The sequence below is a fragment of the Equus przewalskii genome, chromosome 17 (assembly GCF_037783145.1).
Source record: "Equus przewalskii isolate Varuska chromosome 17, EquPr2, whole genome shotgun sequence".
NCBI lineage: Eukaryota > Metazoa > Chordata > Mammalia > Perissodactyla > Equidae > Equus > Equus przewalskii.
In genome coordinates, this window is record NC_091847.1 from 14595803 (window position 1) to 14608581 (window position 12779).

Consider the following 12779-nt stretch of genomic DNA (forward strand, 5'->3'; position numbering starts at 1 on the left):
TCATGACATAATTAGCTCCCAAAGTTCCCACCTCCCAATACCATCACATTGAGGGTTAGGGTTTCAACACATTAATTTGTGAGAAACACAAACATTCAGTCTATAACAGGGACCAAACTATTAAATACTGTCAAGTTCTGTAATTGTTGATGATATGGACAGACTCCATATCATGAAAGACCTTGTGTGTCATACCGAGGGATTTGGATTCTAATCTAATAGGCAATAAGAAGTCATTAGAAGATTAAGCTAGGAACTAAAATAACCATTTTGATGTTATAATGATCATGTTCCTGCCCCAAGGTGCATGGATTAGAGGAAGGCAAGACTCTAAGGAGAATACCTAGAAGAAGCAGTAATCTAGGCAAAAGATGAGTGGAGTCTGAATTAAGGTGAAAGAAAAAGGATGACTGCAAGGGAAGTAGTCCAAGAACTAGTCATAAGGAGGTAGAACTGATTGAAATTGGATGCCACTTGGATGTAAGGGATTAGAAAAAGGGAGTCATGGAGGAATTCTTCATGATTGGCAGGTGATGGTATCCTTCAGCACAGTTTGGAAAACAGTAGAGTTAGTTAGGAACAATAGTGAGTTCAACTTTGAACATGTTGAGTTTGAGGAGCCTATGGGTAAAGTCTAAATTCTTTAGTGGAAAATCAGTAAAGTAAAGCAAGGTGTTAAATTCTCAAAATGTACAATTTCTGAAAGATGTAATTGAATAAAAGAAATTTCAAATTACCATGGGGTCAGAGAGGCCTATAAGAAAGGGCATTCAAGAATGCCTATTGCTTATGTGGTTGAAAGAGAGAAAGAAGAAGAGAGGGAAGAAGGGAGAAAGGGAGAGAAGAAGATTGGAAACGACTATAATCAATAATTATTCCACAATCAGAGCATCAGAGCAAAGGAGACATAATTTCTTAGTGTGTAAATAAAAATTGGAAATTTCTTTATTATAATACTTCCAGTTGAAATACATAATACACAGAATTGTCTGTCAGAGAAAGACGGGCCACTATTTTTAAAATCAGCTTTCTTTAGGTATAAATTATATATAATAAAATTCACCCATTTTAACAGTATAGATCAATAAGTTTTGACAAACATAGGTAGACATGTAACCACCATTACAATCAGATATGGAACATCTCAACTACTCCAAGAAGTTCCCTTTTAGTCACTAGGTTTTAAGTTTTACTGAAAAAGAAAAAAAACAAAGAAAAAATACTACTCTGTTTGAGAGCATTTGGGGCTTTTAAGATGACAAGATATAAGGACACACTTATTTTATTCACTTTTTTATCCTCGACATAAAAGGCACAGAGGAGCTAATCAATAAAAATTGGTTAAATAATGAATTTTGCATTCGTGAATACACCTCTATTGCATTTAATTTCATCTTTCTTTTGGGATATGTATTCAAAATGCACTCTACAGGCAATCCTCCATTTCTCTGAAATTTAATCTGAAATGGCCACTCCTAACTCGTGATGTGAAAGGTTCCTGCTCTCATATGGAATCACCTCATGTATAAGCAGACTTTCTTTAGGCCAGTCAATATCTCCTGACCAGCTTCATTTTACAGCACTCCAATTGTTCACCATGCGCACCGACTCCTTTCTCTTCCCATTCACAAGCCTAGCAGTGGATGAGTCAAATTTATGTTCATTGCAACCCTGCAATGACCTTTGTCTGCCATTTCCCAGGATTCTGGGAGAGCGGCATGAGAGAGACCCAGAATCAAACAGTACAGTCACAACTAGATAGCAGCTACCTTGTCAAGATGATGCAAGTTTTCTAGAGACATGCACAGGCAACTGGCCAAGAAAAAACAGCTAATCAGAGAATTTCAGAAGCCTGACTATATTTGTAAAGAGAAATGATTAACTTTGTTAAGCATTTTCAAATTCCTGCAAGAAAAGCACTCTGTAAATCTACATCTAAATAATGTGTTTTAAAACACAAAATCAAGAAGACTGCCTTTTTAGCCAGGGAATGTCACCTTGGGAGATATTACTTGAGTTCAAATAGATAAAACTCCTGGTATTTCATTACATCTCTTCCATTTATGTGCCAGAAGAGAATAACTAACAGGGAGAGAAAGAAAGGTTTTATATTTTCAGGTCGTTATGAAAAATGTAATCCATTCATACAACAGAGTGTGTGATTACTTATGTGGACACAAGGTAGAGTTAATGGGCCTCTGAAATCTATTATATCAGTCACTAGAAAGTACTTATAAAGCTAAAATTTGAAACTTACATCACCACTGAATATTCAAATGAATTCTACGGTTACTAATTCCAAAAAGGAAAATTACTACATTTATTGCTATACGCTGAGAAAAAAGAAAAAAAATTAAATATAGTGTTCCATCCTTGAGGACAAATTCTACATCCTATTTGGCTTTATATCCCCATCGTCTAGCATAGTGACGTTCAATATATATGAACAAAGGTGTTCAATAGACATGTTTCCTTATGTAAGCCTTGCGAGTAATAATACCTCAGGGTGGCCTGATGACACGGTCATCCTTTCCAATTTTTTTCTTTTAACTTTAGTTGTAGGGCTAAAATTAAATCTCAGAAGTTCCAAAATAATCTCAATTACTCAATTTTTGGAAGTTGGGAAAACTTTATTTGGAAATAGACATACTAATTTGGATTCATATTGCATTCAATTTTTGATCTCCAAAATTTCGATCTTTGTTGATCTCTTTCCAGGGCATTTCAAGGCTCACCTCTCCTCCAGTTGCCTTTTTCATCTTACAGAGCACTCAGTTAAGGGGAGGGCTGGTAGGCACTCCAGGAAAATTGAGTTTACTGCACATTTTATGTTTCAGAATGCTAACATTGCCTGCATGGAAGAATAAAAGGATCAATTATAGACATGATAATGGAATCATGGAAACTGCCTCTCATGTTGTTAGAAAACTTGAAAATCAAACTTGAAAAATGAGAACAGATTTATCCCAGACTTTGACAATTGACTGCATATATCCGCCAAATCATCAATGTGACTTCCAATGAGTTTCCACAGGTGCTAATCAATGCTAGCTGTTGCAGTGGCAGTTGTCAACTGCATACATTGCCTCTACCATAGCATACACCAGATCACTGAGATTGTCTCTTAGCCTCTGCTATTAGAATTTAGGCAAAAAGGAAAGGGCTAAGTCTTAATTACGTTAATATTCCTTGTGATTAGAAGAAAACTCAGCGAAATCTAAACCAAGCATGTGTTGTTTGTACATTTTATGTTTAACATTATCAGAGTATTCATACTATATATTCAAAAAAAGAGGTGAACAAGTGATATATGTATACTACATATTCAAAAAAAGAGGTGAACAAGTGATATATGTAAACAGGCAATGTACGTACAGAGGATATGAACATTACAAATACATCTTGTTTTGTTCCTTTCATTTTAGAAAGTTATTTTTTGCAACTAGAAGGACCTGCAACTAAGATATACAACTGTGTACAGGGCGGGTTTGGGGAGATAAAGCAGGGGAAAAAAAAGTTATTTTTCTTGTTACTGGTCCTCTATATCGTAGTTTATTTTAATATACCTGATAATTACGAAAGTCTCAATATCCCAGCAACTCTCAAAGTTAATCATTAGAGAGCTCAATTATGCACACACACAGTCAATAGTGTTTGATCATGGTTTGTACATTTGAGGACATCTCAGTTTCCACTCTTCATGACAAAAGAAAATAAGCCTAAATAAATCACAGCATCAAGAGCTTAAAATGACATTTACTTATGTCGTTTTAAAATGTAGACATTGAAATTAACGAGAGAGAAGTTAAATCCGTAGCAACATTATCAAGAAAGAAATGTACATAATCTAAGTTCTGGAGTGAATACACTGCTGTGAGGAAATCCAGGGCAAGGCTAAAGTTCAGAAAAAACGTGGATGCTCCATGAGTCAGTAGGTGTCAACTGATCATTAAGTTGAAATGCATTATTTTGCTCTACTAATCACCAAATGTACAAAAATTTCTAATATAACTAGAGAGATAGGTAGGATGACATTAGATACTGATTGAGTCTTCTGATTAACTCATAATCAATTTTAAACATATCAGTTAAGCATCTCTAAAGTGAATATTAGACGTACTTTTAACCGGGTGAGTAAAAGCTAGTAAGCACTGATATAGTATTTTTCATGATAGTTCTTCAAAATTGCCACGTTGAATATTTATTCTTGTTATACTAGACTATATATATCTATATTTACACATATATATATCTGATATTTACACACACACACAACTGATCAGATATTGACTTTTACTGAACCCAAAATGTACCAGGTAAAAATAATTAGTTGAATAAAATCTCTTCTCCTATAGTTTCCCCTTCACTTTCCTTCCTTTTAAGAGTTGAGATAAGAATGTAGAGAGTGGTTGAAGGTTTCATTCAACAAGATGAAACTTTCTAAATATGTCTATCTTTAGATTTTTATTTAGTCTAAGAAGACCGTCTAGCTATATATACTGCACAGATTTATATGTTTTGTTTATCCATTCACCAGTTGATAAACTTTTAGACTGTTTCCGGTGGTGGCTATACAAAAAATGCCCTTATGAGCATTCCTGTACAATGTGTCATTGTGCTTGGCCATATACCCAGTTTTGGAATTGCTTGGTCATCTGATTAGCATATAGCTAACTTTTAAAGAAACTGTCAAATTGTCTCCCAAAGTGTTGCACTATTCTATTTTCCCACCAGCATTGTAAGAAGGCTCTAGTCTCTCCACATCTTTGCCAATAGTTGGTAATGTCTTTTTGATTATACCCATTCTTGTAGGTACCTAGTGGTATCACATTGTGGTTTCAATTTGCATTTCCTTAAATAATAATAATGTTGAGCACCTTTCCATTTGCTTATTATCCATTCATATGTCTTCTTTGGGGAAATATCTATTAGAATCTCTTCCCCCTTTCTTAAATTATGTTGTGTGTTTTCTTAATATTGACTTTTCAAATATATTCTAGACATAGTCTTCATAAAATAAAAGCTTAGCAATATTTTCTTCCTGTCTATGATTTATCTTTTCATTCTCTTAGCAGTGTTCAGTCAAGTTTATCAATTTTCACTTTTAGGGATCAAGCTTTTGGTGCGATATTTAAGAACTTTTGTCTAAACCAAGATAACAAAGATTCTCTTATAGGCCTTCCTCTAAAAGTTTTGTAGGGTTGGCTCTAACATTTAGGTCTTGTATATGATTCATTCTCATTTTTTTTTTTATCTTGTGAGATAAGGGTCCAAATTCAGATTTTGCAAGTGGATATACAATAGTCTTATCACCACTTCTTGAAAATACCATCCTTTCTCCCATTGAATTGCCTTGCTACCTTGGTTTTGTAAATCAACTGAGCATGAATCTTAAGACCTATTTCTGGACTTGCAATTGTGTTCCACTGATTTATATGCCTATTGTTATGCTGGCACCACACTCTTAATTATTCTAGCTTTATAAAGTTTTATAATCAGGTAGGGCAGCTCTTCTAATTTCTTTCTTCATTTTCAAAATCATTTTGGTTATTTTAGGTCCTTTGAATTTTCATATAAATTTTAGGAGCAGCTTGTCAATTTGTGCCTCCAAAAAAAGGCCAGCTGGAATTTGATAGGAATGGCATTGAATCTTTAATTTGTCTCAGCAATAGTTTTTAGTTTTCAAGCACAAATTTTGTGCCTCTTTTGTTAACTGTGTTCCTAGGTCTTTTGTAATTATTTTTTTCTCTGATTTATGTGTTTAGAAATCTCTCTTAAAAATTCCATAGCACTATAATACTTTACCCTCCTTTGCATAATTTTATGCAGCCAGAAGTATATTTGAAGGATTTATAATAGCATTGACCTATATTTAATATTTTTATTGATATATAATTGACATATGGCATTATGTTAATTTCAGGTGTACAACAATGATTCAATATATGTATGTATTGTGAAATGATCACCACAATAAGTCTGGTTAACGTCCATCACTATACAGTTACAAATATTTTTTCTTGTGATAAGAACTTTTAAGATATACTCTATTAGCAACTTTCAATTAGCAACTTTCAAATATACAGTACAGTATCATTACTACAGACACCATTATTAGCTATAGTCACCCTACAACTTATTTCTTTTATAACTGGAAGTTTGTACCTTTTGACTACCATCACCCATTTTGCTCACCCCACACCTCCTGCCTCTGGCAACCACTGATCTGTTCTATCAATGAGTTCGATTTTTTTTTTTAAGACTGCACATGTAAGTGAGATTGTATGGCATTTCTCTTTCTCTGTATGACTTATTTCACTTAGCATAATGCTGTTGAGGTCCAACCATGTTGTTGCCAATGGCAGGATTTCCTTTTTATTATTTTATTTTTATTATTCTTTATTTTTGATGTTAAATCATCAAAACATTTAGAGTTTTGGTACAAAAGTTTGCAAAAGTGAAACATTTAGAGAAGTTTGTAAAAAAAGCAAGAAAAGTCTCTACGGGAATAATGCATGTCTGCAAAAAAGTTAGAAAGACAGAAATGCTGGGGAAGAATAGAGGCATGCACAGAAACTTTGCAGGTGGAATCGCAACCTATTTCCATGTCTGAGAAAATGGAAGAGTCCAGTCATCTTGTGTGTCATCATTATCCTAAGTACTTACACCCAGGAGGCAATTACACAGATAGTCCTACTCACAGTGAACCAGGTTCAACAGGGCTTGACTTACATCAGGGTGGAAAAGAAAACCTTACAGATTAGAAAGTGTGGGGCACAGGCCCTATTTAGACAACTTGTTTAAATTGAATGCCCAGCTTTTTGAGCATGCTCCAGCATTTGTGGGTAGTCGTTGAGAGTCACCATGAATCCACGCTACAACTAAATGAAATTTCCTGCCCTTGGTCAAGGCAGGTGTGCCCATATAATAACCCCTACAAGATCAAGGATAGAAGGACAACAGAAGCCTGACAAGCATATTAGTTCAAAATGAGTGCAAATTAATATAAATAAGACGAAAGAGCAGGCAGAGTAATGAGAGAAGAGAACTGAATGAGAAGATCTGTATCTGCTACTAACAAAGTGGAGGATCTTAAATCATTGACGTTGGCTCCCCTGGTTCCCATTCATTAACCCTTAAATTGGTCTAGGTAAACAGGATAGACTCTAACGTCACTTCTGGTTCAACCTTCCTGGGATTTAATGAATGTCCACCACACACACACACACACACACACCCCTATGCAATTAATACTTTGTTCCTTCAAAAATGATAGATTTATCCTAAATTTCTCTGTATAGAAAATGTATAATGTTTAGCTTTGTACTATATATGGATTTTTATCATTTTAAAGTATTTAATACATCATTGTTCCTCCTTAAATAAAAAAATATTTAAAACTAACCAGTATACAAAGCAAATACTATTTGCTGAAGATGAATAAAATACTTCTTAAAAGAAATAATCTTCAGAGTACCTAAATCCAAGAGGCTAATTGTGCTTTCTTGATTTTCAGCTGTCTTCCACTGACAACATTTTTAAGTAATTTCTTTCAAATATAATGTACTGAGAATAGTAAATGGGAATTTTAATTTTGTCAACACACCTCCAAATATTTCACCACCTAAAAGAGCTCGAGGACAAGCGGCAAGATTCCTCTGAAGAGTTTGACGTACTGATGAAATCTTTGAGGATGCTTAACAACATTTAGGGAAATCTTGGAAGTCTTATTCAAATAAAACCTTCTTCGTTAGAAGTTTATTAAAGAATAAATCATATATATCTAAACTCTATATCGTTTTAGCCTTTCCCACTTAGTTCTCATTATTCATCCTCAATAATTGAAAAGTTTATTATATTGCCACTTTTTAATGAGCATTTTTAAGTGATAATTCCATTGAAACAGATGATAGGATTTTTGAAACAACGACAATGCCTGTGAATAGATGCTGCAAGCAATACAGTAGGAAGACCAATGGCTCCCGAGTCAGACAGCCCTGTCCTGTGCTTTGTCATCCAGTAGGTTTGTCATTTGTGTCGAATCACAATTTACAAGCCTCAGATTCTTCATGAGTAAGATGACCATAAGAACAGTAGTCCTTATAGCGTGTAATTTGATAGTAAATAAAATTTTATAAACTAAAGAATTCTATGTTCATATTTTTATCGTCTCCCATTGTAAATATTACAACAAATAAAATCTTCAAAAAATGTGCAGAGATGTATGGTTAAGAAAGACAGACAGATAGAGGTAGATAACTTGGAAAGGACTGTGTCTACAGAACTCAGCACAGTTGCCTGACCAGAGAGTCAGTAAATGGTTTGGCAGCCTCTCCCGGCTAAAAGATATACATTAAACACAAAGCAAATATTCAGGGCTATGAAGAAGAACAAGTGTATGTCATATTTTATCTCCTGTTTGTCTGCCTTAGTGATCCCCATAACATGGTGGTGGAAAAAAAATGGAAGGGTAGTGTCGACTATATCCTTGCCTTGGAGTCTTATTGTTAAAGTTTGCTATTTTTTTTTTTTTTTAGAGATCGTCACCTGAGCTAACATCTGTTGCCAATCTTTTTTTTTTTCCCTTCTTCTCCCCAAAGCCCCCCAGTACATAGTTGTAGGCCTTTCTGGCTCTGCTATGTGGGATGTCACTTCAGCATGGCTTGATGAGCAGTGCTAGGTCCATGCCCAGGATCCAAACCGGTGAAACCCTGGGCTGCTGAAATGGAATGAGCAAACTTAACCACTCAGGCACAGGGCCAGTCCCTAAAGTGTGCCTTTTTATTATTATCTTAAGTATTGCCTTTTACTTTTGTATCTTATATTTTAATGTTTCTTTGTTTTGTATTTTTTTTTTACATCGAAGTTTTACATTTAAAAAAAAAAAAACCTTGAGGGCTTTATTTAACCAGATTCTAGATAATTTTCTGTAGTCTAAGTGTCACATATTTGAAAGTATCAGAGAATTAAGATTCAAGAGGCCTCAATTTATGCCTTTATTCTGCTAATGAATAATCCCTGGGCTTCAGAAAAAATAAATTCACTTCTCCGGCTTTTATTTTATTTTTATCCTGAATAATGAAAGGATGATTCCAGACCCAAAATGCCCTGAATTTAATCATAATTTTTACCATACATACTTTTTGACTATACAATAGCCTAATTTTCATGTAATTTCTATGACTGCCTCACTTTCGACACTCATGAATTCCTATTACATACGTGCTGAGAGTCTGATGGAGGGCCTGTGACTTACACCTTTGCAGTAGTGTGGGAATACTTTTCAATATCTGCTAGCTTCGTATGGAGCTTAATGTAAAGAGGACATCAAAGTCTCTCTTTACCTTCCAAAGGATGCAGCCTCTTGATTCCGATTCCAACATTTTGGACAAGACCTGGGATGTGTGCATCACAGGACCCCAAATCTGATGTCCAGAAGTCACTAACACCTTATTATTTTACACATTCATATGCCAGACACACGTAGGGATAACATTCAATTGGCCCTAATCAAGAGAGAAAATGAAGATAAACCATTCTCGGTTCATGTCCCATACTGTGAAGTGCCAGGTTCAGCATCAATGTTAAAAGTACAGTGAATGCTCAGACCAGAGCACTGTTTTCCTTTTCCTAGTTAATAGAATTATTTCAACCACTCAGATCAACTAGACTTTATTTACACTCCTAATTCTTGTTTGTCCTCTCAGCGTATGTTGCTCTGATAATTCTTCCTAATAGGAAGCAACATCAACAATCTTCCTGTTTTATTAAAATTTCCAACAGTAAAATGAATGGTCTATTGGCCTAATCCCATGGCTCTCTCCTGGTACATCTTGCACCAAATGTTTTCCCAAATGTACTAGCTGACTCATTTAGAAATATTTTTCTCCTGTTACAATTATAGTATGAAAGAAAACTTCATGGTACATTTACAAGTCAACTGAAAAAAGCAGAGGCATTAACCCCATCTCAAATATATTATTTAATTTGCTGAAAACTCCATCATTTCATTTTCCTTTTATACAGAAATCCCTTAAAAAATATTTAATGGATTCATTCAGTCTTTTATTCATTCAACAAATGTTTATGGAGTGCCTTCTGTGTGGCCAGCACCACTCTAGGCATGAGAGAGAAACTAAAACAAATGAATTTGCTGACACATGGTGCTATTATTCTACTGGAAGAGACAGAAAATAAACTAATAAAAATTATATTAAAACCTCAGATAGTGATAGTTGCTATGAAAAGAGCGACGGGGAGAGCTATTTCAGAAAGTGTGGTCTGAGAGGGCATGTCTGTGGACCTTTCAGTTCAATAGAGCCTTGAGTGAAACAGTCAGCATTTTTAAATTTATCCATGCATTTTCAAAACACTTCTGAATTGATATAAAAATTGAAGAATTCATTCAATAAATATTTCTTGAGTACCTTTTCTACATGTAGTAATGTTTGCGAATATTGGGTTCCTTTTTCATGATAAGGATTCCATATCTTGAAGTTTCCTTGTCCAGCAACAGCAGGTGATACTTTTCTTCACTCAGTAAGTTCTCTGAATGTCGGGTTGCATTTTCTTTACGATCAGGATTCTGTCTTGAATTAGTTTTGCTCCAGCAATAGCAGACCACACTTGAGGGACGGGACGGGGGGTTGGCTCCACTGGCTTCTCACTTCAAAGGGACATGCTATCCCTGCTGTGCTGAAGTAGAGTTGTGAAGTTTCTTTTTTTTTTTTTTTAAAGATTTTATTTTTTCCTTTTTCTCCCCAAAGCCCCCCCCCGGTACATAGTTGTGTATTCTTCGTTGTGGGTTCTTCTAGTTGTGGCATGTGGGACGCTGCCTCAGCGTGGTTTGATGAGCAGTGCCATGTCCGCGCCCAGGATTCGAACTAACGAAACACTGGGCCGCCTGCAGCGGAGCGCGCGAACTTAACCACTCGGCCACGGGGCCAGCCCCGAGTTGTGAAGTTTCTTTAACACAGGTCTACTTTTGTTGCTCTTGTTTTGTTGTTGTCATTGGCTTGCTTTTATCTGGCACTGTCTTGTTCTTTGATAGCATTTTAGTCAAACAGGGCCTTATTCTTTTCAGCTGCTTCTTTCTTTCCTCACCCCACCAGCCTCTAAGGGACATCTTCACTTTGCAAAGAGCCTACTTCTTCCCCAGAATGGAAGCCTTCAAGTCTGCCACTTCTTGTCCTGTGCATATTCCAGGAGGTCGCCTCTGGCCTTCCCAGAAGCCAATCATTTGATTAACCATGAGGCAGGCCTGTTCTCAGTGCTTCTCACACTGAGAGGAACACCTCAGTGTGGATTATCCTCTTCTGTCCAAAATCTAGATGGCCTTATTTCTATTCCAATATCAGCCACATCTTACAACCCTCTGCTCTCTTTGAAACACACCAGTGGACCTGGGCCTGCAGCCCAGCCAAGTCCTGCCTAGGAGACCCTGAGAGGAGACCCTTACTCAGGAGGAGGAGAAGGAATGAAGCTTCCCCAGACAGACACAAAGTGTAGGAACCATCAGAGGGAGCCGACTGCTGACTCCAGGCAGAGACAGATCAGATGGAGGAAGAAAAGGCAGAGCTGGAGTCTGAGACCACAAGCTCCAAAGGAGAAGGAGCGTCTGGAGTTTGTGCTGGGGGCTCACAAACCGGGCTGCAGGCTCCCCCACAAAGAGGGGCCCCGGCCAGGCCCACTGATGAAAGTAAGAGATTTATGGGGGCGGCATCCACTGAAGAAGATGGATTCAGTTGGCTGCTGCCTCCCTCCCATCCCCCATCCCACCATCTCTGCCCTTCCAGAGCAGCCAAGATGCACCCTCAAAACTTGATAGCTTCAATCTTTACACACAGTGAAGTTCAAGTCCTCAGCAACCCCTTAGTCTTTGTTAACCCCTCGTACACTTCCTCATTTGTCCTCACCTGCCTGGAGGTGGAGGTGTCGGCATTTAGGGAAGCTCGACACAGCCATAGTGACCAGCCTTCTGACCCCCTGAATTCACCCTCCCTTCTTGTTCTGTGAACCCCTTAGACACAAAACAAACACACAAGAGAGAGAGATTTGGAAGACGAGGCAGAGGAGAGAGAGCAAGAGATAAAGACTGCATGTGTCCTCCCTGGCTCTCTTGTCTAACCCTCTGCCACCACTGCCATTGGACAGGAGGACCTCCTTGTGTTTTGTGCCCTCTCTGGTTTCTGTGGCTGGGAGAGGCCAGAGAGCTGGTGACTTTAGGGGCTGGCAAGGGGTGGGGGATGGACACCTCTAGCTGACTGTTGGACTTCTCACCTCAACCAACCTCTGGGGAAGGCTGGGTGGGGATGATGCCCACCTTTAGGCTGGAGGAAAAGGGGTAGTAGGGACAGGATGTGGGGTGGGCTGGAGTCCTCTCTTTAGAGGCCCAAAAAGGAAATGCCACACACCCCTCACAATGTTTCCCATACCCACCCTTTCGGTGAGTGACTAGGCTAATTCTCCCGGCTCCTCTGACCTCAGCATATTTATCCAAAATTTCCATGTGGTTAGATCCTCATTTGAACTGAGCACCCCTTTAGAGGGAAGTTGATTGTCCTATGATAATCTCTGTCCCCCAACTCAGATTTATTTTGAAATAGAAACCTCGCCTTCACCGTCTAAATGGCTGTGATTTGAATTTCTCACTTCCTCAGCATCCCTCCAAATTCAGCCTCCAGCTCCTTTTTGTGATTACAGATTATTGCAGGCCTCCCTGCCCCTCCTTCAGCCTCCTTTCCTGGACATCCTTGTTGAGCCTCTCTGATCCAGGCAGC

The 12779-nt window shown here is 37.5% G+C and overlaps 1 protein-coding gene and 1 pseudogene across 4 annotated transcripts in view; one reads left to right on the top strand and one right to left on the bottom strand.

Moving 5' to 3' along the window:
* LOC103558786 (protein FosB-like) overlaps nt 1-12015 on the top strand; it is a 30568-nt pseudogene extending 18553 nt beyond the window's left edge.
* The window catches only part of DPP10 (dipeptidyl peptidase like 10), a 1232656-nt gene that overhangs the window by 330356 nt on the left and 889521 nt on the right, over nt 1-12779 (bottom strand). The window lies entirely within an intron of this gene.